Source organism: Eptatretus burgeri, chromosome 17, assembly GCF_056783735.1.
Source record: "Eptatretus burgeri isolate ZD-2024b chromosome 17, Ebu_testis_v1, whole genome shotgun sequence".
In the NCBI taxonomy this organism is placed as follows: Eukaryota; Metazoa; Chordata; class Myxini; order Myxiniformes; family Myxinidae; genus Eptatretus; species Eptatretus burgeri.
Window position 1 is genome coordinate 17,271,846 of NC_140977.1, and position 27,731 is coordinate 17,299,576.

At 46.0% G+C, this 27,731-nt stretch overlaps 1 long non-coding RNA gene across 3 annotated transcripts; it reads right to left on the minus strand.

Moving 5' to 3' along the window:
* LOC147009426 (uncharacterized) lies at nt 1–26,745 on the minus strand. Of its 3 annotated transcripts, none has more exons than XR_015052867.1 (5): nt 26,612–26,745; nt 18,774–18,878; nt 2,031–2,168; nt 1,746–1,937; nt 1–1,175 (listed from the first exon to the last, which is right to left on the minus strand). It is a non-coding gene; the product is annotated as an uncharacterized LOC147009426 (long non-coding RNA). The 3 variants fall into 3 exon arrangements; XR_015052869.1 differs by having other exon boundaries at nt 26,473–26,616; XR_015052868.1 differs by lacking the exon at nt 2,031–2,168.
* Nucleotides 26,746–27,731: the final 986 nt, after the last annotated feature.

Consider the following 27,731-nt stretch of genomic DNA (forward strand, 5'->3'; position numbering starts at 1 on the left):
AGACAGGCAAAAGTTTTTATTGGGGAGCAAATTTCCAACAACTGGAATACCGGGGGAATTACATCTAGTGGGGTATTCTTTTTGTGGTTTGGGTACAAACTTAGATAAAAGATTAGATGAGACTAACAATCTTAGACCTTGGTCGAAACCTCTAAATCGGGTTGAGGAAGTGTGTATGAAGCATGATATTGATTATGGAAAAAGCACAATGTTGAAAGAAAAACACTAAGCCCATAGAGAAATGTTGTATAATTTGTCTTTCATATGAAATCCGACGTTGAGAGAAAAAGTTGATAGGTTTATCGTAAAGAAGATGATAAGTGCTAAAATGAGACTAGGGCTTGGCAATTCAAAAAACTTTAAAACTCCAATTGAACTTTTTAAAAACCGTTGATGTAATAGATACAGTTCATTGGACTTATATATTGAATGATTTAAAGAGCGAAGAAATATGGGTTCATTATATTCACAAGAATTACAAAAGACAAAACTAAGCAAATAATACCCATGAAAGCAATAGTTTAACACTTCACAATCCACGACTAATACACCTTTGTGCAGTATAGCAGGGGGCATCTGCTGAGGTATTAAAAATAATAAATAAACAATACTATATATAGTGTGTGTAATGGAGGACTTTCTTAGATCGATGAACCTCAAACACAGAATCCAAAACTGAAGAGTCATATCAAGGCTTAACTTTTGTTTGTTGGTGTGTGTGAGAGTAATAATATAACAGGGAGCATAATCAACTTAAATTCGTACATAAATCCAAAACCCTAACCCGCACATTCAAAGTCCCAACGCCTACCCATCCCAAACCCAACCCTCACATTTAAAATCCCAACCCTAACTCAACCCCAAGCCATCCCTACCCCAACCCTAACCTTCACATTTAAAATCCCTACCCCAACCCATCCCTAACCCAACCCTCACACTCAAAATCCCAACCCAAACCCAACCCATCCCTAACCCTAATATTTAAAATCCGAACCCTAACCCCAATCCAACCGAACCCGAACCCAGCAGTTTTTTTGTTAAATACATATTTCAATAACAATTTTTTTTTAATAAGTTTTGTTTTTCCTCTTCTTCCAAGGCTTTCAAATCTGAAGAAGTAGAAATGGGGAGGAAGAATTTTCCAGCACTTTTGTCCCAGAACTTTCTTGATATTGCTGAAAAATAAATAAAATTAAAATATTACTTCGCTGATATTGAATTCAATAATACATAATTTAATATTTTTCCAATCAACTGAACTTAGGTCTCATCAAACACCATCCAACCATGAACCACATCGATAGGTTTAGAACCTCGAGAGTCTTGGAAGAAACCACATTTCAAATCCCCAAAATGAAACCAACTTTCAAAGTTTCCAAGGAAAACCACATTCCTGTTGAGTCTCCAAGATAGGTATCACATTGTGAGTTAACAAACCAAAATCCACATTCTAATTGTTCAAAATAAAACCAGTTTTTCAAGTCTCCAAGGGATAACTCATTTACTGATTTTTATTTTTTTTATTTTTTTATTTTTTTCAAAATTTGTGAAGTCTCCAAGGTAGCTTTAATATTTAGAACCATCTTAGCAGAACCTTTTTCCTGAGCCTCCAAGATAGGTATTGAAACCATCGAGGCAGAACTCATGATATGTTTTCCCAAAATTTTGTGAGCCGCAGAGGGAAAAGTTGTATTCTGGCTCATCAAGATAGAACTTGTTTGGTGGTTATTTTCTTGTTAACTCACAATGAGTATCAATGTAGAACTCTTTTTCAGGATTTTGTGGGTCTCCAATATATAGCTCTTTGGATGGGTGGGTCATCAAGGTGGAGCTCGTTCTGTGGGTCTTGGTCACTCACAAGGTCTTCAATCAAATCAACAATTTCACCCCAAGTTGTGGCAAAAGCAGTATTTTCAATTTGGATCTGATACAATTTCCTGTGAGAGAAAATAATAGCATATTAATTAAGTGAGTTCATTATTAAATTATTATGTGTTTAAATCAAACTGTAAATAGGAAAAGAATTTTACCTCAATAGACAAGAGGTTTGAATCCAGCTCATCAATTTGAAGATTTGGTTCCACTGGTAGTAGGACTCAGGTAGTAGGTACCACTTTGTTCCGAGTGGGACGGCCAGCTGGTCTTCTGGTATCGAGCTGGCATGGTTTCTGTCGAACATTTTTCGCAAGACCGCGATATAGTCAGACATCATTTTTGGTTTTCGCCTCAGGGTTTTCAGAAGGCTGTTGAGCCTCCCTCTGACCTGTGAGTAGTTGTTTGGTAGATTAGTCCACCCTTCCTTGAAGGGTAAGGGGAACTCAAAGTTTCCTTCTGAGTTGGTGTGGGCACCTTGTGTCATGATGTGGATGAAGTGTCAGTCATCAACGGACATGGCCTTGAAATTATCCTGTGGCATCTCTCTGTAGATGCAATCTATGATCTCGTTGTTCTGGCGAGGTTCAAAGAGAATCTCTTTCATATTGATGTGATTCTCGCATATTTTGGTTGGGTCTGCATCAGACTTTAATTAAAGGATGGTGCAGTTGACAGGGGTGTGAGATTTACCTTCTGCCCGCTGATGCAGACCTGGCCAGAGACGGTCCATCCAAGGTCTATGCATTCTTCCCATGGTGTTCCTCTCAGTCCATTTCAAGATTCTCTGATTTTGAGGAGTTCCGGACAGTTTCTCCCAATGAGGAGAATGATGTTGATGTCCTCTCTCAGCTTCGGAATTTTGTCTGCAAAGACCTGAGGTGGGGAAACTGTAAACACAGGAACGGAGAGATGGTATCTCGCTCCTCTCACCAGGGGTGTGTATATTTTCGATGATCGTCAGAAGTCGTTCCCTTTTCCCATCTTTGGCCTCCACCATCAGTCCACTTGCACGTCTTCCTTGTGCCATCACTCTTTGTCCGCTGCAGGTGGAGAGTTTGTAGGGTATGTCGGACCAAGGAGATTGACAGTCAAATAGCTCTGGATCTGCCTGGTGTTGGCTTAATGGTTACAGTGGTGGGCTTTGGATCCTCGGGTCCTGAGTTTGAATCCCGCTCAGCTGTTGCTTTAATACCAGGTGAGGTAACCTCGGCTTGTCATCCTTCCGAGGTCGGCAAAATGAGTGCCAGTATGCTGGTATACTGTGTTGGAGTGGCGACCCATCCAGGATTGTGCCCAATAGCCAAGGAGACTGCTTAAGCAGCACCAACGCTCTGCACAAGAGTATGGTTCCAATCTCCTCCTCTCCTCTGGATCTTCCAAACATGCATTAGATTGGTCGTCAAGTACCACATACCCGTAGATGAAGTTCGAGGGGCAATCTTGATGATAAATCTTGCATAGTACAGTCTTGGAACAAGATTGTGCTCAGGGACATGTTAAATGCCTGGTGCAATTCTTCTTCACCTCCGTAGTTTTGGAGTTTTTGGACTGTTTCTCATTCTGGGTTTCGTCGTTTCATGTTGGAACTTCATGCATAAAGGAGGTGTGCTATTTGCTTTTGCACGTCTTTCATTGCACCTCAGTGTAGTATTCCTTAATCATGTGGTTGTCACCACACATGAAGCAGAGACCTTTGGTTTTTAGGAAGTCCCTTCTTCCTCGGATGGGTTTTCTGCTGAACGAGATGCACTCCGACAGAGGAGGATCCGGCTTGTCATGAAACCAGCAGTATCTTGTGGCTGATAGTCGCGGTTAAAGATTCATTGGTGTAGATGTTGCCAAGAAATGGAAAGGGGGAGAATGATTTAAAATTCTGGATGTTCTCCCTGTTTTTATCGTCTGATAATTCTGTTGATAAGATGGGTACAACTCGGGATCGTTGTGGAGTATGGACTTTTCTCTCAATAATCGGTGAGTATGATGAATGGTGGGTAGCTGCCAGATGTCATCTTATATTTTGAGGTGTGCTCCTGTCAGCCATTGTGGATGTGGATAGGTAGCTTTTCAAGGATTGGGTGAAGGTTGTATTGTTACGAATTTGGAAGCTTACTGCACTCAGCATTCAGGTCCTTATAGAACAGTTATATCGGTAAGTGTGTGTTTATAGATAGAACCCGTCCCAAGTCTAATGGGAATTAAATGTTCGTGCGCTGCAGAGTTATTTTGATAGTCAGGGTTTTCTTTTAATTTTTTACATCACCAACAACAACAACAACAACAACTCCTTCGCTCAATCCTGACGCCATAACGCTCGCGGTGGGCAGAGTTCAAGAGGACCTGGTGTCTCTCTCGCCCAATCCGGGGGATGCGAGCGAGGTTGGCGTCGGTCGGCCAATGAGCGCAGCCCACGCAGGACAATGTTACTCTCCCTGTTTGAGGGGCGGTCCGCCGTGGCGGCTGCCACGCCCCTCGGTCCAATCAGCGGACTTGGTACCCCTTTTGGCCAATCACGGGGGCGACGAGCGCATTTGCGCGCCAAAACCGTCCAGTGAGCGAGAGCCGGTCCATGGCAGGCGGCTCCTCCCCTCTGGAGAATGGGCGAATAATGGTTCGGCGTGATCCAACAGAGTCGTCGGAGTTGAGTTGGTTTTTGGTCGGCCGGATCGCCTGACCTTGTCTGCTGGCGCTCGCTGCTTCGTCCGCGCTTGCGCTGGTTGGCGTCTGCCCTTCATTTTTCGTCCCGGGCACTCGGCATGGCATCGTGGTTGTCGGGTCGAGAGAGAGGAGATGGGTCCCGTGTGCTCGAGGGCGTCTTCAGTCTGGTTTGCGTCTGGCTGCACCCCGCGCATCCGAGGCATCTCGTCCGGCGCAGTATGACAAGCGATCGGCCAACTCAACACGGGAAGTCACCTCATCTCGCCTCCTCTGGATTCAGCTGCCCTGGTCCATCCTTTGGCGACCGGAGCTCCGGGAAGGGGTGGACGTCCAGCCGCGCGCTCGCGGCCAGGTAGCCGGCCGTCCTGACTCCCAGCCGAACTATCCTCCTCGGCTGGAGAGCCGATTAAGACCGTTGAGGTCCATCTTCTTTTGGGTATTTGTGTGTGCATGTGTGTGTCCTTGGACCCCGTCTGTAAGTATGAATTGTTCAGTGCTTTCGCTGTACATTATTTGCATTGTTTAGTCGGTTTAACTCTGCTGTTTGAGTGTTCCCTCCCCCCTATTGTAAATAAATATCCATTTTGTTGAATGTTTCAGCTCGTCCTTGTCCTTTCCTTCATTGGTTTAGCACGGTGCGTGTTGGGGGATTAAAAAGGCCGTTGCTGCCGTAGTTGTGCATTCGGACCGACGGGACCTCGGTAACCATCCGCTCGGGTTCCGCACTGTAATGGCTCGTCCCGTTCGAGCTCCGTCGAGGGTGTGAATTCCTCGGTAGCTCGCCACGTGGGCCTCTAGGTATTTTGAAGTTTGTCAAATAATCCTGTCCCACGCGGTTCAATTATTGACGATTCACGGTCCTGTAAGGGACCTGTACCTTCGGAGTTATCAGAAAGGTACGATCTCGATTCCGGGTGTTCGGTGGAGCTGACTCTACTGCTCCATCTAGCGGTCGTGCTCGCCGCCGATACTCGGCCCACAACAAATTGGTGTCAAGAATGGGTTTCGAACCCCTCTGCCTCCACGAAATTCGGACCAGGTGTTGGGAGCAAAACCCCCCCTCCCCCGTTCCACCAAATCACGAGCGTTTTCAAATTTTATTCCCAACATGCAACATGTCAAGCCAAGATGAGCTGAAACAGGTGGGTAGTCATGTAGGTTTAGAGGAATCTATGGTCCAGGACGAAACCACCGTCCAGGACACCGCCATGCAGGTTGACCATCCCCCACAACCGGAGCCAGAGGTCGTAATGGGCATTGTGGGGGCGGCGGCAAATGAGCGCCTCCTCCGTGCAATTTCGCCCATGGTTCTGATGATGGAAATGATGGGACGATTGATGCAGGATATGAAAGAAATGAAAAACGAAATGAGGGGTGAAATGCAGAGCATGGGGTTGAATCTGCAAGTGAGCCTGCAGGCGAGCATAAAAGGCATAATGGCGGCACCACGTGGTGGAGCGACTGAACCGACCAGAGAGAGTGCAAATTGCGTTCGGCTCGCGATGGAGATGGATATGGTCGAGGGGACGAGCAACGCCACGACAATAATCGGGGGAAACGTGTTGGGTGAGACACGAGGGGACGATGGTAAAATTAAAAGAGGTGACGGAGACGGAGAAATTAGCAGAGACAAACGGGATGACGGAAAAATTAGTGGACACGAGAGGGGTCAGAAATATAAAGGGAAACGCTGGGAGAAAAAGAGGGGGACGATTTTAATGAAAATAAAAACGAACACACACGTCAAGCTAGTGAGGGACAATGGGGGTGGGGGAGAGTTAGTGGAATGTATCGTGATCCGGTGCGAGCAGCAGGATAGCCTCCTTCAGGGACAGAGGGAGATGGTAAGAAGATCGCGTCGAGGTGAGTCCGGTCGGGCTGAACGAGGTTGAGCAGATGAGTGCTGTGAACGGGTACACGCGGAGCTTGGGGGGGTATGGAAACCTCGGGATTTCTTCTGGAAACACGAATCCCCGATGTGATTGTCCCGGAGTGTGTGTTGAAATGTGTGCCAGAAGGTGAGTATGGTGCGAGTGTCATGGCATGCGTGAGTGCATGCGAGGATTTGGTACATGGACCAATCCAAATGGGAGACATGAGTAACGAGCCTGGAGGGCCGCAAAGGTTTAATTCGGCTACCGCGCCGGGTTCGCGTGACAGCGCGTACGAGGTCCATGGCGCGTTTCACGCACGGCCTGCACGCGCGCGTCTTTGTGATCCGGCCCGGAAACGTTCCACATCGGACACAAGCCAGCCTCGTGCACGGCTAAAATGGCGCGAGTGTTGTTTGAATTCGGCAAACAGGGGGCCCACATGTGAGCGCGTGTGCGAAGCCCCATGTGATGCATGCCGCGTGTTCTGTTCTCGGAACGTGCGGAGCGGGTTTCCGGGACGATACGCTCGGATTCGGTGTGCGAGTGACGTCATTGGCACGGACCTCGCGGTGCGAGTTACGGGCGAACAGCACAAGTTGGCTCGCATGGGGAATCCCTCGGAAGTGAGCGCTCAGTGCAATTAGCAGGGTGACATCATGGCTGCACATATCGCCGATGGAAGGGACGAATGGGCAAGCTGTCGACCACCGCCTTGGCGGTGCAAAATAAAAATAAAAACAAGCCTCGCTCCAAGTACACAGCCTGGCAAGGATGTGGCAAGTATCCTTGTTTGGGCAAAGGAAGCAGTAGTTAGTGGGAAGGGTTTAGCTTAGATAGACCGGCCTCATGGGGGCATGAGCCATCCTCCATGGGGCCCATGGACAAGTTAGTGGGAATTTAGGATGGGAAATGGATTTTGGGAGACATGGACAGACATGGAATGTGTAGTGGGGACGTAGCTTAGCTACGTAGATTAAATGGAACGTGCGTGAGTGTAAGGGACGACGAGGGAGCACGAGATAGTTAGGGGAACATAGGTAGAGTGTGGAGTGAATTGAAAAATGAAAAGTGTGTAATGAGTGAGTATGGGTCAACGGGCCCGTGTGTGTGAGTGGAGTGAATGTGGAATGTATGGTGTGAATGAATGAGTGGGGGGAGGAGTGAATCCCAGCCAAGTGACCCCTGGGTCAGTGTAATGTTCCTTCGTGGGTTCATCAAATTTACCAAAAGGAGGTCGTTCTGTTGTTGGTGGTGTATGAAGGTACGAAACCCATTTGGAAGGGTGCAGGAGTCCATGGACTGGCTGGGAGCATGGCTGTTGAAAGGTGAGTAGAGGGCACCCTGGGCACCGGACAGTCGGCCAGAGTAGGCCAAGGGTCCAAGCGACCGGGATAGTGTAGTGGCCACGGGCGACCCTCAGAAAGAGACCCGGAGCGCCAAAATGCCACGTGGGCATCGGAGGGGGGCAATGCCTGGGAGGGCAACCCCCCGCGTTCATAGGGAGCAGGTAGGCTCGGAGACGGCCTCAGGGCCCAGGGGTGCCGTAGTTTGAGAGTCTGGCAGGAGGGAAATCCCTGCCAAGGGAACAACGCTGCCCAGCCATGAAATTGTGCAAGGGCACGAGTGAAAATTTGCGGGCAAGGCCCAAATTTATAATGGACACTAACACAGGCGACGGGAATCATGGTTTTTAGAACCAATTGTTTAAAGTGACAGGTGTTTTGAAAAGCGCCGGGGTAGTTAAAGTTAATAAATGCTATGATAGTTAGGAAATGTACCCCTTCGCACCATCCATCCCTTCACTCTGTAGGCCGCTGGACCCACCTTGGTAAGATGGCTGAATTATGTAGGAGGTTATTCTGAGGCTTTGTTGGGCCTCAAGACAGGACCTAGTCTCATCCTTATTCCTCTCCCAAACAGGAACGTAGGGGTTGGGGGTTGATGGACAGGACAGGTTAGCCGGACAAAGACAGCAAAGGGGGTTAGGGAGACGAAATTATAGAGGAAAAAAAGGGCTAAATTTTGCTGTTTTGTTATTGCAAATTAAGGGAGTGGGTATGGACAAAGGCGGTAGGTTGGGGGGAGACCATGTTAGGTCAGAGCCCGTTGCCAGAGCGGCCGGCACCACCTCACTCCCTCCACAAACCTCACGGAACGAGACCAGAGGCCGGCCAGCTTCACATTCCGGTCTGTTGTGCTGTATTTGCTGGTCCGCACTTGCCTTGCCATGCCTCGTTGCCTGCCATTGCCTTAACCCCATGCCTGCTACCCTGTTTGCATTGCCCCTGTGTCACCATCCATCCATGTGTGCCAGGACCATCACCAGTGTTTTGCAAGACTGCCCTTCAGGCAGCCACATCACAGGGACTGCATTGTGCAGCCCGTGCATTTTGTGTTTCTGCATCCATCCATCCCACTGTGCCAGATACTTCTTTCAAGCCAAAATGATTGACTGTGCAATGACTTTTGCCTTTTCTTCACAGATCACAGGTCCTGGGCCATGGTTAGTAGAAATATTAGTTAAGATTGTAAATAAGTTTAACCCACCTGTTGTTTGTCTTAGCGCCGGCAATGTATTTAAGTTGGCCGAGTGAGTCTGTTAGTTCGTTATGCAGCGCACTAGGTTATTTATTTTTGGGACACGTATTAAAAAAAAAAAAGTCGCACTCAGGGATCCGTAGGTAAATCGTACTCGGGGAAAATTTACACATGCTGGTCACACACAAATTTGACAACTCGGGACGAGTCTGTAAAAAGGGGAGGGGGTAGTGTTTAGAATTTGGAAGCTTACTGCACTCAGTATTCAGGTCCTTATAGAACAGTTATATCGGTAAGTGTGTGTTTATAGATAGAACCCGTCCCTAGTCTAATGGGAATTAAATGTTCGTGCGCTGCAGAGTTATTTTGATAGTCAGGGTTTTCTTTTAAATTTTTACATCACCAACAACAACAACAACTCCTTCGCTCCATCCTGATGCCATAACGCTCGCGGTGGGCGGAGTTCAAGAGGACCTGGCGTCTCTCTCGCCCAATCCGGGGGATGAGAGCGAGGTTGCCGTCGGTCGGCCAATGAGGGCAGCCCACGCAGGACAATGTTACTCTCCCTGTTTGAGGGGTGGTCCGCCGTGGCGGCCGCCACGCCCCTCGGTCCAATCAGCGGACTTGGCACCCCTTTTGGCCAATCACGGGGGCAACGAGTGCATTTGCGCGCAAAAACCGTCCAGTGAGCGAGAGCCGGTCTATGGCAGGCGGCTCCTCCCCTCTGGAGAAGGGGTGAATAATGGTTCGGCGTGATCCGACAGTCGTCGGAGTTGAGTTGGTTTTTGGTCTGCCGGATCGCCTGACCTTGTCTGCTGGCGCTCGCCGCTTCGTCCGCGCTTGCGCTGGTTGGCGTCCGCCCTCCATTTTTCGTCCCGGGCACTCGGCGTGGCATCGTGGTTGTCGGGTCGAGAGAGAGGAGATTGATCCCGTGTGCTCAAGCGAGTCTTCGGTCTGGCTGCACCCCGTGCATCCGAGGCGTCTCGTCCGGTGCAGTACAGCAAGCGATCGGCCAACTCAACACGGAAAGTCACCTCGTCTCGCCTCCTCTGGATTCGGCTGCCCTGGTCCGTCCTTTGGCGACCGGAGCTCCGGGAAGGGGTGGACGTCCAGCCGCGCGCTCGTGGCCAGGAAGCCGGCCGTCCTGACTCCCAGCCGAACTATCCTCCTCGGCTGGAGAGCCGATTAAGACCGTTGAGGTCCATCTTCTTTTGGGTATTTGTGTGTGCATGTGTGTGTCCTTGGACCCCGTCTTTAAGTAGGGATTGTTAAGTGCTTTCGCTGTACATTATTTGCATTGTTTAGTCGGTTTAACTCTACTCTTTGTGTGTTCCCTCCCCCCCCCCCCCACATTGTAAATAAATATCCATTTGGTTGAATGTTTCAGCTCATCCTTGTCCTTTCCTTCATTGGTTTAGCACGGTGCGTGTTGGGGGATTAAAAAGGCCGTTGCTGCCGCAGTTGTGCATTTGGACCGACGGGACCTCGGTAACCATCCGCTCAGGTTACTCTCAGATCGAGCATGGTAATGGCTCATCCCGTTCGAGCTCCGTCGAGGTTGTGAATTCCTCGGTAGATCGCCATGTGGGCCTCCAGGTATTTTGAAGTTTGTCAAATAACCCTGTCCCACGCGGTTGAATTATTCACGATTCATGGTCCTGTAAGGGACCCGTACCTTCGGAGTTATCGGAAAAGTACGATCTAGATTCCGGGTGTTTGGTGGAACCGACTGTACTGCTCCATCTCGCGGTCGTGCTCTCCGCCGATACCCGGCCCACAACAGTACGCATAGTTGCGGACGTTGAGGCCAGGTAACTCTCCCATTTGTGCAACTATGTCCGGACAGAGATCCGCAAGTTGCAGGAGCTTGTAGTCTTCTTCCGCCTTGAACTTTGGGAAATTATTGAGTTTCTCAATCACTTGAGTGGTGATCCTTGTATTTCTGAACCTCCATTCGAGCTCCTTCCAAGCTTCTTGGTAAGCAAACTTGGGATCGGAAGCATAGCGGTGTCGAAATCGGTCAACAAGCTGTCTGACTTTACCTTTGGTTTATGTCGTGAGGAAGGTGAGCCTCTGCAGCATGGGGTTATGAGCTTGGTTGACCATGGTCTGGAAGGAACAGTGCCAGGGTTGAAACATCAATGGGTCAGTCTCAGAGTCTGGCTCATGTTGGCTGGTGCTGGCAGGCAAGTGTGTCAGTGATCTCTCTGGTTATGTCAACTGGAGAATTCTCTGGTTCAATTTGATTCTTGTCAGGTGATGTCATGAGAAAACAGGAGGGTATTTGAGTGAAGCATTCATACAAGTCGGGGTTCTTGCTTGATGCTTTATATTGGCTCAAAGGGTGGGGCTGAGATTCAGAGTTGGCAGGATGATGAAGACTGGGAAACATCATTGGTCATGGGGCAAAACTGTGATGTATGATCATTGGCAGACTGTTGGGGTATATACGAAGAACACCCGACCTTTCTTCTTGTTCGGTCTGCCAAAATGTGTCGGAGCATGCTTTCTCCACAGCCCCAATTTGCTGTACTTGGAGTATCTGCAAGTCAGCTTCCATTGTTGCTTGTTTCGCTTTCTGTTCTGCCTCTATCGTTGCTTGTTTCGCTTTCTGGTCCACCTCTTTTGTTGCTCGTTCCACCTCTATTGTTGCTTGTTTCACTTTCTGTTCACCTCTACTGTTAGGCCATGGGCTGTCCGCCGCTAACGTTCCCTTTCATTCCGTGAAAAGGGTGCGACTTATTTTCACTCCCAATTTGGTCTAAATGATATTTGCTGTAACGTGTAAAAAGTTCTCCATGTGAACAACGCCCAAGTCTGAGCATTAATTAGAAGTTACACGGACTATTTTTCAAAGTGTCAGGTCAGGTATGGGAGCATGTGCCAGAACAGCGCGTCGCTGCGTCCACTTTCCGCCGGTACTCCAGGGGCCTCCGTCTGGCCATCCCCCAGGCAGATGCCAGGCCCATCCCCATCTCCTTGAGATGATGGTCAACCTGCTGCAACCACGAGGCATGTGGTCGGCCCACTGGCCTCCTCCACTCATGAGACTCCCTCGCTGAGAGAATCTGGTGAGCAGGATCAGCGTCTGGAAAACGAGCCACATGTCCATACAGCCGCAACTGACGCTCACGGACTATGCAGGTAACAAATCTCATCCGAGTTTCTCTCAGCAACCGCTCGTTGGACACAAAATCCGACCAGCGATAGCCAAGGATTCTCCGAAGAGACCTGGTACCAAAGGAATTAAGTCTCCGTCTCAGATCCTTGGTCAGAGTCCAAGTCTCGCATCCATAGAGCAAGACTGGAAGTACCAAGGACCTGAAGACTCGGACTTTCGTCCTCCCGCACAGGTACCGGCAGCGCCACACCCCATGATCCAGTGAATCCATGACTCCCCAGGCCCGACCCAGACGTCTATTGGCCTCTGACTCGCAGCCAGCAGAGACATGACTATCACTGCCAAGGTAAGTGAATCTCTCCACGACCTCAACATCCTCACCACAAACAGACACAGACAGGACAGCAGCATCCAAGATGTCACCGAAAGCCTGGATCTTAGTTTTGACCCAAGAAACCCGTAATCCCAGCTGCTCCGACTCCTCTTTCAGCACTTCGAGGGCCCCCAAAAGGATGTCTAAAGTCTCCGCAAAGATGACTGCATCATCTGCAAAGTCAAGGTCCGAGATCTTGACATTCCCAAACGATGCACCGCAGCTAGATCTCTCCGACATCCTCCCTAAAATCCAGTCCTTACAAGTGCTGAAAAGTGTGGGGGCCAGTACACACCCCTGACGAACTCCAATAACAACTGGAAATAAGTCAGAGATGGTACCACCACACTTCACAGCACTCTCAGTACCAGAGTAGAGTTCAGACATCAGATCGATCAGTTTTGGTGGCACCCCACGAAGACCAAGAATCCTCCAGAGGACATCCCGATTCACTGAATCGAACGCTTTACAGAGATCAACATAGGCTGCAAGCAGCCCCTGCCGAAACTCTCGTCTGCGTTCGGTGAGGACACGAAGGGCAAGGATACGGTCAATCGTTGACCTCTTTGGTGTAAAGCCTGACTGCTCTGGACGCTGGTGCTCAAGCAGATGGTGGCGAACCCTATCAAGAATTATCCAAGCAAAGACCTTGCCCAGCACCGAGAGCAGCGTCACCCCTCGGTAGTTGTTGCAGTCTTGGCAATCACCCTTCCCTTTCCAGAGAGGGACAACAAGGCCTCTCTTCCAGTCAGTTGGGATGATGCCTGTGTTCCAGGCAGAGCACAAAACTGCATGCAACGACGTGAGTGCAGCATTTCCACCAGCCTTGAGAAGTTCAGCATGGATGCCACAGATCCCTGGAGCTTTGCCCCGTTTCAACTGGTTCACCGCAGCCCGTGTTTCCACAAGCGAAGGTGGACCACAGTTGATTCGAGGGTCAGCAACAGGGATTGTAACACCCTTGACGTCCAACTCGACAGCTGGGGGATTAGCCTGGTACAACTGCTCAAAGTAACCGGCCCAGCGGGCCTTCACTTCAGACTCCTCTGTCAAGAGCCTACCACTCTCCGCTCGAACTGCAGTGCTCCAAGGGATGGGCTTGGATGAACGCAATGCGGGAATTCCCCTGTAAGCGGGACGAGAATCACCTGTCCACAGGTGATGCTGTACCCCCTCACAGATTCATCGCACATAGGCCTCCTTGTCCACCCTCAGTGCACGTACAGTTTTATGCCTCAGCTCCCTGAACAGCTCAGCTCTGCCATTCAGCCTGGCCCTGCGACTCTGGTCAATGGTATCCAGTGTCCCTTGAGAGACAAAATTCTTCTTTGCCCTGCGGTGAGCTCCAAGACATCCACCGGCAACATCAAGGACGGTGGTCTTGAAGGCACTCCACAACTCTTCAGGACCCCCCAAAGCACCCAGACCCCCCAAGTGTCGACTCAGCCTGTCCGAAAACTCCTCAGCTACTCTCTCATCCCTGAGCTTGCCAACATCCAGCCCAGGCTGGGATAGTACCATTCTCCAGGATTTAAGGTGCAGCTTTAGAGTTGCTACAACAAGACTGGTCAGTATTGAGGAACTGAGCACTCCGGTAGACCCTGCAGTTCTGGATCATCCTCCAACGACCGTCAATGAGGACATGGTCAATCTCCTTTGCCACACCGCCAGCGTTGGAATACCAAGTCCAGCGATGAGCTTGTGGGCGCTGAAACCATGAACCAGCCACCCTAAGTCCATGACTTCTTGCAAAGTCAAGGAACTTAGTGCTATTCTGGTTCATAGTTCCTGACCCATGGGGACCAACACACACCTCATAACCATCCCTATCAGTTCCAGTCGATGCATTGAAATCCCCCAAGACTAGAAGTGTATCTCGTCTGGGGCACTGATCAACCACAGACTCGAGCATGGCGTAGAATGCATCCTTCACGGTGAGATCACTCGCCTCAGTCGGAGCATAAACAGAGACCAGGGAAATGACACCTAAGGAGTGACGAATCCTTAATCTCATAATACGCTCGTTGACCGGTGTTACCTCAATTATCATTGGGGTCAGCTTATTGGACACAGCTACAGCAACTCCTTGGGTATGGTAACCATCAGAGCGACCAGAACAATAGTAGGTGTAACCACCCACCATTATCTTGCCGCAATCCGGTCTCCGAACCTCAGAGAGTGCTGCAATACCAATGTCCAAACGCTTGAGCTCAGATGATAACAGAGACAGGTGATCATCCTCTCTTAGGGATAGGACATTCCAGGCACCCACCCGAAAGGACCGCCTCAGGTTAACCCAAGGAGACCGCCGTCTGGTGGACGACACCTCAGCACCACTCCGACACTCTCCCGCAATCTGACCCAGGGATGTTACCCCGTGGTTTCCCTCCTATCATCAAGGATCGGGGGTCCCGAAGGCTTTGCCCCAATCTCGTCATCCAGTGAGCTGCCCTGCGAAGGGAAGCTGCACAGGAGGTACTCCCACGGAGCGGGTTTTCAGATTTTTTTTTGCGTTTTTGCGTTTTGCGGAATGATGGGTTTTACGGTGGCCGGAGTGCAAATCCTGCCACCAACCTCCTAATGAAAGTAACCCAACTGCAGCAGGACGTCCGCAGACACAGTTGGACACTAGATATGGATGGCCGTTGGCTCACAAGGAGCTCCTCCGCCCTTTGACAATCAATGGAGGAACATATGCGATTGAGGAACGAAGGTCAAATATTTGAGGAGGTCTCTCTTGATGCAACAAAATATTCACATTGTAAGAGTGAGTTGAAGAAACTAAAATCTGGTGGTCTTGGGTTATTAGAAACTTATCCAGAAGGAGTGAGACAAATTATTAAACATCTGAGTGGTAATCGAGTTAAGATTATATCATTCGGTTTTGATGTTCATGAAGAAACTCAACGCAAACGTATGAAAAGCAGAGATGCAAGTATTATTGAACTCAATCAAAGCACTTCCATGTGGACATTCGGCGTTCTAGAAGGAAAGCCATGATACGTGTGGTTCATTTTAAAGAAACCAGATGGAGATACTGCTACTGATAAGAATAATGTGTTGAGTGATAATGCCAAGGTGTAACAACTTCGGGTTTCTCTGGATGGAACATTTTATATACGAGACAGATTGGAAATTGATTGGGAGAAAAATGATAATGACGAAGCATACACGTCTTAAGAAAAGGTGTGTGAAAGCAATGGCAATAAAGAACCCATTTTGGATATGGTTGCATTTTAAAGCCTATATACAATCTATGCGATTGACCTGAGTGCTCAAAAGGAAACTATAAAGTTGAATGGAGTGGAAACTTCCCAATACATTGAAAGAGGAGAGAGTGAAGAAGTTGATACATATTGTTTGCTTTTGGAAGAAACAGAATTACAGATTAATACAGATAATGGTGTTATGATTAGTCTCACATAATATTTTGACAAATAAATGAGTAGCAAAGTGTCAACTGGGGTATATGTTAATCAAATCAATCTTAATAAACTATCATCTTGTATGATCAACATTAATACAATTCAGAGAAAAGGAGCAATAAGTGATGTTTTGCTCACAAGAGAACAGATGAAAACCATGAACGATACTGGCTCACTTAAAATTAAAATGTCAAAACCAATGTTGAAAAAATATTCAATAAGAGAGATGAGTGGGGGGATTTTTCCCATTTATAATTCCTATATTTGCTGGTTTAAGTACAGCTGGAGCATTGACGGGCAGTATTTCATCAGCGGTGAAAATTGCCAATGAAAGGAAGGCTCAAATACAGGCATAAAAAGAGTTGTAAAGACAACAAAGAGTTGGAGAAACAAATTAGTGGAAGTGGTGTAATTGTAGATTTTGCTGAAAAACTTCATAGCCTCCCTGATAAAGCGAGATTGTTCTTTGGAGTTGTGCTTTCTTCTATCGCACAACCTGGTGTAAAATTAACTCAAAGGGGTAATGGATTTTATATCTTTCTCATAAATAAATGAGCATTGATGAGTGGTTTAAAGAATTTGGAAAGAATACATCATCAAATATAGAACTTGCCAAGTTTTTGAAAAAATTGATAACGTGGTTATTTGTATGAGAGATTAATTAAAAGTTGCCTAAAAATACAAAGACTATTATTATGAATTTAGAAGATAATAATGGAAATGGTTCTCATTGGGTTTGTATTGATAATAATCAGGTTAAATATTATTCTGATAGTTATGGTCTTCCAACACCTGTTGAAGACATGAAATTCTTACAGAATGATGTTCAAACATTTTAAGTCCAAGAATTGAATTCCAAGTGTTGTGGTCAATTTTGTCTGCTTGTGTTATTTTAACTCAACAATTATTTTAAAAATTATTTTGGGATTTTTAATCTAATATAAATGACATGTTGGAAAACAGTTCTACCTTTGGTCTAACCCAAGAGTTAGATATTGATTTGTCAAATTATTATACAAAGGCACAGGCTGAACGACCAAAAATATTACCATGAAAATGCTTAATATTAGTAAATTATTCAAGCCCAACTGATGAGAATGACTGGTGAGATTTAGTGATTTATCACAATATATAATATCCTTAAATAAAATGGCTGTGTATTCAAAAGCTATAGAAATGTTGATTTTTATCTCAAGGTCGTACAGAATTCACAGTTCCAATTGAAATAAAAATTTTAAAGAAGGGCATATCGTTTGAAGGAGAATATAACCTTGGGGATATGATGTGAATAATTGCTTCACGAAAAAATATTTTCATGAAAAATGTGACCACTATATTCGTTATTGTTGTGGGTCTGTCTGTCTGTCTGTATGTCCCGAGCATAGCTCCGTGGGTTTTGATCCAATCCTGATGAAATTTTGGTGGGAGGTTTATATCATGATCTAGTTGTGTTTTCCTGAAAATGGGCGTGGTTCGCCCATTATGGGTGGAGCCACACCCAAAAAAAAACGTGTTTTTAGGGGGTAGCTGATTTCAATTTGCATCTTCTCCTCGGGTTTTATCAAATCTGGCAGGAGTTTCGGTATTTGGTTAGCCCAACGGCACCTGCATAGCCCCACGGAGCTCGATTTTTCATTTTTGTCCCAAGGTCAAGGCCACAAGGTCATGAACTTACAAAATTGCAAATTGTGTTTTTAGGGGGTAGCCAATTTCAATTTGCATCTTCTCTTAGGGGATTTGTCGAATCTGGCAGGGGTTTTGGTATTTGGTTAGCCCAATGGCACCTGCATAGCCCCACCGAGCTCAATTTTTCATTTTCGTCCCAAGGTCAAGGTCACAAGGTCATGAACTTCGAAAATTGACATAAAAATCATACGACTGCCCAAACTTTGAGAGCTAGGATGACAATATTTTTTATGCATTATCTTGAGGTCATTCCCCACCTAAAGTCTTGAAACCATTTTGCTCTATCTCGAACACCTTGCCCGTGGCGCCCCCTTCAAGTTTGTTTTTACGCTGATTTCATCAAAGTATAGATAATCCGAGGAGTGCGAAATGCCATATAGCCTATATGACGTTATATTGTTCCTGGAATGTTCCAGAGGAAGTTTTGCACCAAAGGTCATAATCCTTGACCGTTGACCTTTAAAGTTCACAAAGGTCAAATTTTCAAAGTTGTGGGAATCTAACCGGGTTTTCGACCTTCTTCGACGAACTAACTCCATTAAGCTATAGCACATATCCTGTTTCCTATTTTAATGTCCACAACATTGTTTTGTGATCTTTAAAGGTTATGCACAGGTCAAATTTTTAAAGTTGTTGAACGAAACCGGATTTTCAACATTTTGCAGCTAATAACCTGACTCGTACCACATCATGTTGATCATTTTTATGACTTTGTCAAACATTATCATATTGTCTCATCCTTGACTTCTGAAACAATCTACATCGTCAAATACCACTCGTGAATCAGTCATCTTCAGACATGTTTAGTGTATAATTGGTCGTTTAAAATAAACCGACAAGACCTGAAAGAATTAAATCAGTCTCGTAAGGAAGAATATTATCCACTTGGTGCCGATAATGAGTTTTGTGGAAGTATGATGAGCAAACAAGTAAAATAATTTAATAATTGAGCAACTATCACATTTTATGAACCCCTCTTCCTTTCTCTTTCGGTGTCTTGATACCCTTTTTTATCCCCAAAATCCTGAGGCCCCAAAGGACAATGCAAAACTCAACACGAGGCCTTCCTCTGCTTCTTTCAATAAACTAACACAAATACCCACTAAAACTGTCATGAACACAGATACAGCTTCATAAGTTCAGCCCCACAGCCCCTGAAACAAATCACGATGACAAAATAAGCAAAACACACACAAAAGCACTTGTTTTGTTCTGGTTGGGCTTACCCTCTTGCGAACTGCAGGAAGTGATGTCCTCACAGTTGTTGTTTCAATACATTGCAATTGCATCCCTGTCCAGCTTGACAGACCAGCAGCCAATACGTCCCCCAACTAGGGATTGTGTGACGGCAATACCGTTAGCTACTCTCTAAACCAACATATTCCCCATCTTGTTTGAAGCCCTTTTTCGAATGTAGTTTGTCATCCCTACATTGCTTGTTTTTTTAATTTAGCAACATTTTTTATTCACTTGTATAGATATAGACTCGTGCGGATCAGCTCGCTACACTTGCCTCTCCATATATCGTTGCAGCAATTGACGTCACAGATTTGCTGTGTTGTCACGATTTACACCAATCATAATATTGTTACGGATCTGGAAACCATATGCATTCAAACATACAGATGTCCCAAGAGTCAGTTATTCCATTAAGTACATGTGAGACAGGTCCCTTTCTTTTGTCTAGTGGGAGAATCAAAGGTGTGTGTTGCGATATCCTTTTGGGTAGGTTATTACATCTAACGACCATCCAACAACCAACCACAGTACCTTCGAGCGCTTGCAACCCTCGCCTCGCTGGCCACAGCATACGGGGCAAAAACGTCCAGTCCGCCGTTCCTTTGCGCTTCAACAAATGTTCCTTTTCAACGTTGGATCTTCCCCTTGATGAATCCACACGTGTGGAGGGGAGGCCTGGCCGAGGCCCCGCCCAGAAAGGGCGGACCCCATGAATTCCCTGTCCAATCGGGGCGGACGGTGACGTCTGTTTCGAGCCCCCACCCCATTCGGAGAGGTCCATAAAAATACGATGCAATCCTCAGAGTGGAAGTCTTTTTGGAGGAGTTGTGGTGATTGGTGGCATCGTGCGGTTTGAGCTGGAGTCTGGGGCATTCAAGTGGAGTTCTGCATTTGGCTGGCGTTCGTTGGAGTTTTCCTGGGTCCCGTCTGCGACACTAATCTCCGCCCTGGGACTCCGACTGCTCCACTCGGGTTCCTCCATGGGCACGAGCCCCACACGTGTGACTCTGGGCGGAGCCGCACGACCATTAGCAGGTGCCGCACCGCGGAGCACCCCCTCTCAACGTGCAGGTACCCAAGCAAACTGCGACCCCCAGCTTGTCTCTCCCTCTCTGGCTGCAGGGGTCTTTTTATAAATCATCTGAATGTGTGGGCCTGTCTTGTAAGTAGAAACTGTATAAGTGTTTTTGAACATTGTAAATTCTTGCTTGAATATTCCATGATAAGTCTTGCTCTGTGTCTTCTTTATTGTAAATAAATTACTGTAGAAATGTTCCCAGATCGTTTCCATTCTTTCTTTCATTGGTCCAGCATGGTTCGGATCTGAGTTTTTACACCCGTTAATCCGTTCATTCTTGCCGGTACGACCTTGGCAGAACCGCTCGCTGCGTCCGAACCGGAAAGGTATTTGGCAGTTGGTAGTCGGTAGAGTGGTCCAGTTCGGGCAAGGTGTACTGAGGGCGTGGTTCCCCGGTAGACGACACTGCATAATTAATTAGGTAAATTGGTTCTCGACAAAAAGTTCCTACGCTACGCGGTTGAAATATTGGCGTCCACGGTCGGTTAAGTGACCTGCCGCCTCACGGAAATATCCGGAGCGACGGCCTACAATTCTGGGGAGTCTGGTGGGAGATCCAGTCGTGACTTTCCGGACCAACCCCGAAATCCAGCCACGGATGCCTTAAAGCATCATAAACTAGTCAATTATTCTGTCCACACGCTACAGGGTCAATCGCCGAATTGTCGATATTCCAAACTATTCGCGGACAGAAATACCGAGAGTTTATACTTCGACGGGACCTGTACGAAAACGAGCCGCTCAAGCGTGCTCATTCCTTATGTGAAGCCGAGCGGTTTTAATTCGCCAAATCCCGTCGGACCAGATTATCATGTTTGTCGGCCTTAATAGCCAGTTAATATCCCGGCGTGGCGGTCAATGGCAGAAAGTAACGCAACGAGCAGGTTGACATTCAAACAATGGAGCATTTATTTCCAGTAGGCATGCAGTCAATGAATGGGGATAGGGGACAAGACACGAGCAAAAGCCTACAGCTGAGTTCTATTCAATCAAGTTCACAATCATGCACAACCATTTCTACTGAATAAGACAAGGTGCCACAGACTTTAACGTAAAGACCCAAGGAAAGAAACGGGCTCGTAAGCCTTTAATGTTACTCAGAGCCGGGATGACCGAAAGGCTCCAAGAGACCAGGCAGGTTACCTTGCCGCCCCTCGGTGTTGACTTGATGGGATTCGGATCGGCGACCCTTGGTGTCTCTGTTCAGTCTGGTACGTCGCAAACGCGCCAGTCGCTTGGGTGGCTTGACGAGCAGCTTGAACGGCCTCGGTGGCCCGGCTTCGTCGCGGCCCCTCTGACGAACCTGGCCGGGGACGCTTCGGAGAAGCGAACGGGTCTCTTGCTCTTTCAGAGTTGATGCTCTTTTTCACCCCGTTCACTCCTCAGCATCACCCGACCGTATCAGGGTCGTCTGCCTGGACCCCCACCCTCTGATGCTGCTGCTAGCTCCGACGACTCCAAGCTCCGATGCTGCCGCTAGTTCTGACGAATCCAAGCTCCACCGGTGAATGACGAACAACCACCTCCGCTCGCCAGCTTCACCACCAACTGCTCACTGCGCACGTTGCCAACGCGGCTTTTTATAGCCCTGGGGGTGAAGCCGCTGTAGGTTTCGCCACCCGAAATCGGCACCTTCCCCCTTTTACCTTTGAACCTTCACCCCAGGCTGGCTCCGCCCCTTTCAGCTCTGATTGGCTGGCTTTTTCCACGGCAGAGCCCGTTTTGATCCACTTATGCAAATCAGCCGTTTGGAAGGCTGAGGCTGAAATGTGGTTCTTCCTGTCACGCCGCGAGTTCGTATCACGGCATTGTGCTGCTGTCGCTCAGGCGGGCGTAATGGTGTCGCGATGTTGATGGTGTTGTGGTGGAGGTGGCGTGGCTGTAGAGTTGATGGCGTTGTAGTGGTGGCGTGGCTGTAGAGTTGTTGGCGTTGTCGTGGTGGCGTGGCTGTAGAGTTGTTGGCGTTGTCGTGGCTGTAGAGTTGTTGGCGTTGTCGTGGCTGTAGAGTTGTTGGCATTGCAGTGGTGGTGGTGGTTGTGGTGGCGTGGCTGAAGAGTTGTTGTTGGAGATATTGTTTGTTTAAAATAAAAGATAGAAAAAGAATAACGGCTAACTCAAAGATGCACAGCCCGCCACACGAACAAGACCCGTTATACATCGGTGGGGAAATCTAACCTGGAACACACACTTATCGACTTAATTGATCTCTGGGGAACCTGAATGGTGTTCTGTGAATTTCCACCACCGTAACAATATATATAGCTGTCTCTCATCATTCCTTCCCCCCCCCCCCCCGCCCAAAAAAATTTATATATATATATATATATATATATATATATGAACAATTCCATGATCAAGCGGACATGACCTCAAATTTTAGAATTGTGAATTTTCACTTCATATGATTCTATATCGACCAAAGTTCTTGAAAAAAAAGTTTTGTTGCAGTGTTTCTGCCGTTGTAATGCATGTGAACACCATGTTTGCCTCGATAACATTTCTGAACAAAATTTTCTGTGAAAAACATGAAAACTTGTTTTTGATCAGTAAAGGAGAAAGATTTCAATAATTCACTTCATTTAAAGCAATTTTAATCTTGGAGTGAAAGTACCCCAACTCCAAAAAACAAAATGCATGATTCTGATGGGATTATACATCTTTTTGTAAAAACACAAACCCCTTCAGAGTCATGTAACGTTACTAACCAAAACATCAATTTGTTTTTGCAGGAAAAGAAAGAAATTGTGTTGAACCTCCTCATCTTAAAATTTCCTCTACGATACCATACTGAGTTTATCAGTGCCAATTAATTTCGTCAAAACTGTACCATAAGAAAAACATAGGTCAAATCTGTAACGTTACTAACCAATATACACTTGGTATGAATAGCAGTAGACCAGCAGGAGAAAGTTTTTCAGTCATCAGTGTAACAATCAGACAAAAGAGGGAAGCATGAGACAATAGATTACCCACAATGCACGTAAAAACTTCATGAGGGAGAAGATGATTTCAAGATTGTATTTTCCAGAGATTGCTAATAATCGTGGACATTTCAAATTCTCTACCGAGATTTAGATGAGACTAGATACTCAAACTGAACCATCTTAACACAACTCAATGTGCGTGCTCAAGTATTCATACAGTCAGTCTCAGCAATTGTTACATTATGGGACGGGTACATTCATAAAGTGTTGGATGTAGTAAGGTGGGACGGTCTTAAAATAAACAAAAACAACTGGTGTTGATCATAACCTATCTGATTTGCCAGGAGACTCCCAACAGATAAATCTCTTGACATCCTAACATGCATTTAAGCCTCCCTAATATTTGCATTTTCTGTAAAGTGTGACAGTTTCTCTTGTTCCCTAGTTCCAACCACTTTTCTTGATATCCGGTAAATGGCAATTCGATGCGATACATTAATAACCTACATGATATATGTTGTTGTCATAATCACTTCCGATATGCCCGATTTAAATGTTTACTTTTCTTTGATATTGTTAGTGCAGAGTTTTACAATTTGTTATACTTAATATTATCTTCAGTTTTTTTCAATGAAACAAATGGATTAGTTAAGACTGTGATACTGAATCCTCACACATCACGTGTACATTGCAATGAAAACACAATAGACGTCACAACCACTTCATCAGAAGGAAGATCTCTGAACATGATCCGTGATTGGGGATGATTTCATGTAAAAATCTCAGTGATAGTCATGACTAAAATGGCCGCTCTGTCTTACAGTATTGTGGACGGCGTGACTATACATTGCATGTCAAATGTGTAGTATGTGACACCTGTGTGCTCATTTGCATGACAGTTTACATGAGAATTAGTACCTGTGTGGACATTTGGTGACCTTATGTTGATACCAGGCAGAAATCATACTGGTATTTCCTTGAAAAACTATATAAATAATTTTTAAATGATCTATAATCATTTATACCTACAGCGGACAAACTAACGGACAAACTAACGTTACTAACCGTGTTTTTCTTGTCTAAAACAAAAACGAGGAGGATACACAATAAATGTTCAATACCAAAACAAAGATTAATAAGGAAGAAATGAAAGGAGAAACAACTTGATATAGATGTCACCTGTTTGAGGAAACTTTTCGACCAAAGCTCTGTCATTTTTATCCTTGTCCATATTCTGTAACGTTACCAACCGAAATTAAAGTTCTCACTGTTACTCTAATCCAAGTCCAAATGTTTTTTACTTTACATGGGTGGATGGTCAAATCAAGAAGCTTTGTTGGTATCATTAGTAAGATTAAATGCTCATTCAATTTCATTTCACAGGTCAAAACGTTATACAATAGCCAGCAAAAGTGTCATGTTACGAATCATGGAATTGCCCATAGATACATATTATATACAGTAGACTAGGCGTAAGCCATCACCATCAGGACCGAGAAAAAAGTGACGACTTAGAAATGTGACGACTTGCGCATATGCGAACATTCATGATGACTGTGGGGTGAAGGATGAAGTCGCGCGTGGCCTGGACACATATGTGTGAGAGCCGGCTATTGTACCAAAAGGAAAACACAATCCTCGGGGCATAGGTGGGGGTGAGTTGGTGAGTTGGAACGTGATCAAGCAAAGATGGAATTCATGAATCAGTTTATCAAAAGTAAAGATAATGAACAACTCTGCAAGACAACTCGTATACCATCGGTGATGGTATGGTGAAAAATTACATGACACACAGTCATCGTGGTGATGATTACCACTCAATGCCTATGTGTAAGTGAGTGCGGTAATGTACAAAACAAGCAAATATAAAACCATGATCGGACTTCCACATGAAGCTCGATCGATCCTTTACTTCTTCGCGAAGTAATCCGTAATGTTTGACTGCCTCAAACTCTTGGGCATCTGGTGCATGAGAAAGGATTCAAACCGGTCATTGTATTCCATGATGTTGGCTGGGCAATCCTCCACCGAAAGACAGTATCGGCCGAAACCGAATATTTGGCTGAGCCGACATTTGCCGAAACCAGATGATGAGCACGTCATCGACATCTTCAAAGGACACATTTCACACTTCCCACTGGCCTCACGATCTTCTCCACTTGTCCAAATATCTTGCCCTTATTCTTCAAGATATCGTTCAATGTCTGCCGTTTGATGTCCAACTTCTCAGCTATGTCTGTTTTCTTCATCAGTGGATTTGCCTCGCAAAACTGGATAATGTCGTATTTTTCTTGGTAGGTTTTAGTTGTAAGCTTACGCTTAGTCGCCATTGTCCTGCCTGCAGTGTGATCAACGTGTGTACGCAGTTATAAATAGCCTATCACTGGTGGTGTACACCAATGAGCGAGCATCACGATTCCATGAAATCGAGCTTCTCACGAGGCAGCAGTTCCGTGTGATGAGTTAAGAGTGGTAATTTACTTGAGTTTCCATTACGTGGAATGGACAACATCTGATGACTTAGACGAAGTGATGACTTACAGCGGGATGACCCTTTATTCAAAGGGATTTAACATGAGATAAATTCGGGACTTTTTGACGCTGCCGACTTAGGCGAAGTGACGAGTTACACCTAGTCTACTGTATATATATATATATATATATATAAATAAATAAATAACTGGAAGGATCCTCCTTTTATCCTTTTGTATGCATCTTGTGGCTGCTGGCTGCATCATTGCTGGGGCCTGGGAGTACAGGATTACATAATATTACATGGTCAGGTTTTCTGTTAATACAATATATCTGAAACCGTATTAAGGAGACGTAACAAGTATTGCTCTGGGGCCATTCTGGCTCTTGACACCCCTGGGCAAAGGCACAGGCGGTTCTTGACTGCTCTATTTAGTACAACGGTAACTGCAGACACAAATAAATCATTATGTGCTTGCAAAGTCACAAAGGTAATCGAACAAAAACAAATCAACGGTTGGATAGTACAAATTGTAATGGAATGAAATGGTTAAATCATGTGTTTTATAACAATCATTATTATAAGAAAATCATCCGCCGTTAGAACATAATCAAACCGAGACAACAACGATTCACTTTACAATGATTCCGTGGTGGGTGAAAACAAGAAATAGTTGTTATACACACACACACACACACACACACACACACACACACACACACACACACACACACACACACACACACACACACACACACACACACACACACACACACACACACACACACACACACACACACACACACACACACACACACACACACGTTTAACTCAGGAAAGATCGAAAGAGCGTCGAGGATTAGCTGCATCAGAAGCGTGGACGACATGGGTCATGGACCACAAGGACCACAAGGACCACATGGACCACATGGGTGACATGGACCACATCGACCACATGGCCTACATGGACGACGAAACTCAGCCCACCTGGGTGCTTTTATACGTCTGTGTCGTTGTTGTTCCATCGTCACAACTCTGTCCATATTGTCCACTTCAAACCACAAAGGTAATATGCACGAAACAACCTGACTCACAAAATTAGGTTTAGATACATGTTAGTAAAATCATTACAATGATCATTTCACACAGGATTCGATTCAAGCAGCTTATCCACGAACAGCTGGTGGAGAATCATATCTGCCTCAAATGACCTTTGATCCGTTCCATAGTTGTTGGGTCGTAAATCCTCGCTTCAAGTTCAACGAAAGCAGGATCTAAACCACTGTTATCAATAAGTTTTCCCACGGCTTTCAGGGGCAGCACACTCAACAACAACAACATGTCCACAACCTTCGGTGGTGCTGAACCGAATGCCGAGATTCGATCTCAATCTTCTCTCCAAGTGTTGAAGACCCCTTGAGGAAGGTGTATATTCAAGCTTGGCATGTCGGACCGTCTTTTCTTTTCTTTTTTTTTTGCTCCTCGTTTTTATTTAGGGTTGAATATTTTTAAACTGGAAGTCATGTTCTGTTAAAAGACAGGAATGGGGGTGAGAGGGATTCGAGAGAAGTAAAATATAACGTTCGAGAGGGATTCGTGAGAATTGACAAATCAGAAAGAGAAGAAGAAGAAGAAGTCGTGCTGCATAAAGCGTGGATCCGTGTTCCCGGGACACGAACAGCGAACGAAACATTTTCCAAAGCGAGTTGTGAGTAGAGGAAGTGTGGAGATTTATGGTTTTGAAACATCTTCGTGAGGGGCACTAAGACGGTGTTATGCACGTAGTGCACTTTTCGATGTTTCCATGGTAACCTCTTTGTTATGTGGAGCACAAGGGTTTCAGTTTATTATGATTGTAAGATCTACTGGAATCTACATAACACGTTCTTTATTATCCGGTCAGACCTTGTGTAACGTTCCGAATTGGTTCTTGAGGAGAGATTGTTCGACAATTAATCGCTAAACGAGCTCATTATAACTGTGTGTGGAGAAACGTTCCCAACATTGTCATCGTTTACCGATAAACACAATGGAGGGTTTTCACAAATATCCCATGATGCTGTGCGCGCCGCCATGTTTCTTGTGTCCATTGCCATGGCAACGACAGGATCAGTTGTTCCACAATCTCGTGATTCTGACTTCCTGCGATGGAAGGTTTCGGTAATTATTTTCCCTTGTTCGGTCTTGTTTCGTTTGCCAACCAATATGGCGTCCGCGCACTGCATCATGGGTACTGAAACTCCTCCATCGGACATCCTCCTTGGGTATCACCATTAAATATACAGCTGTTATCAAGACGATTCATCATTCATACAAATACAATGTTAACAATTAAACACACTCGATTATAAATCATTCATGGAGCGACGTTTGGTGAAACTGAACACACTATAACGACAGCCTCATATGAACCAAAATCAAATCGGTGAGTTCTCATCACTAAACCATCTCACCCACCTTGTTTTGTCAT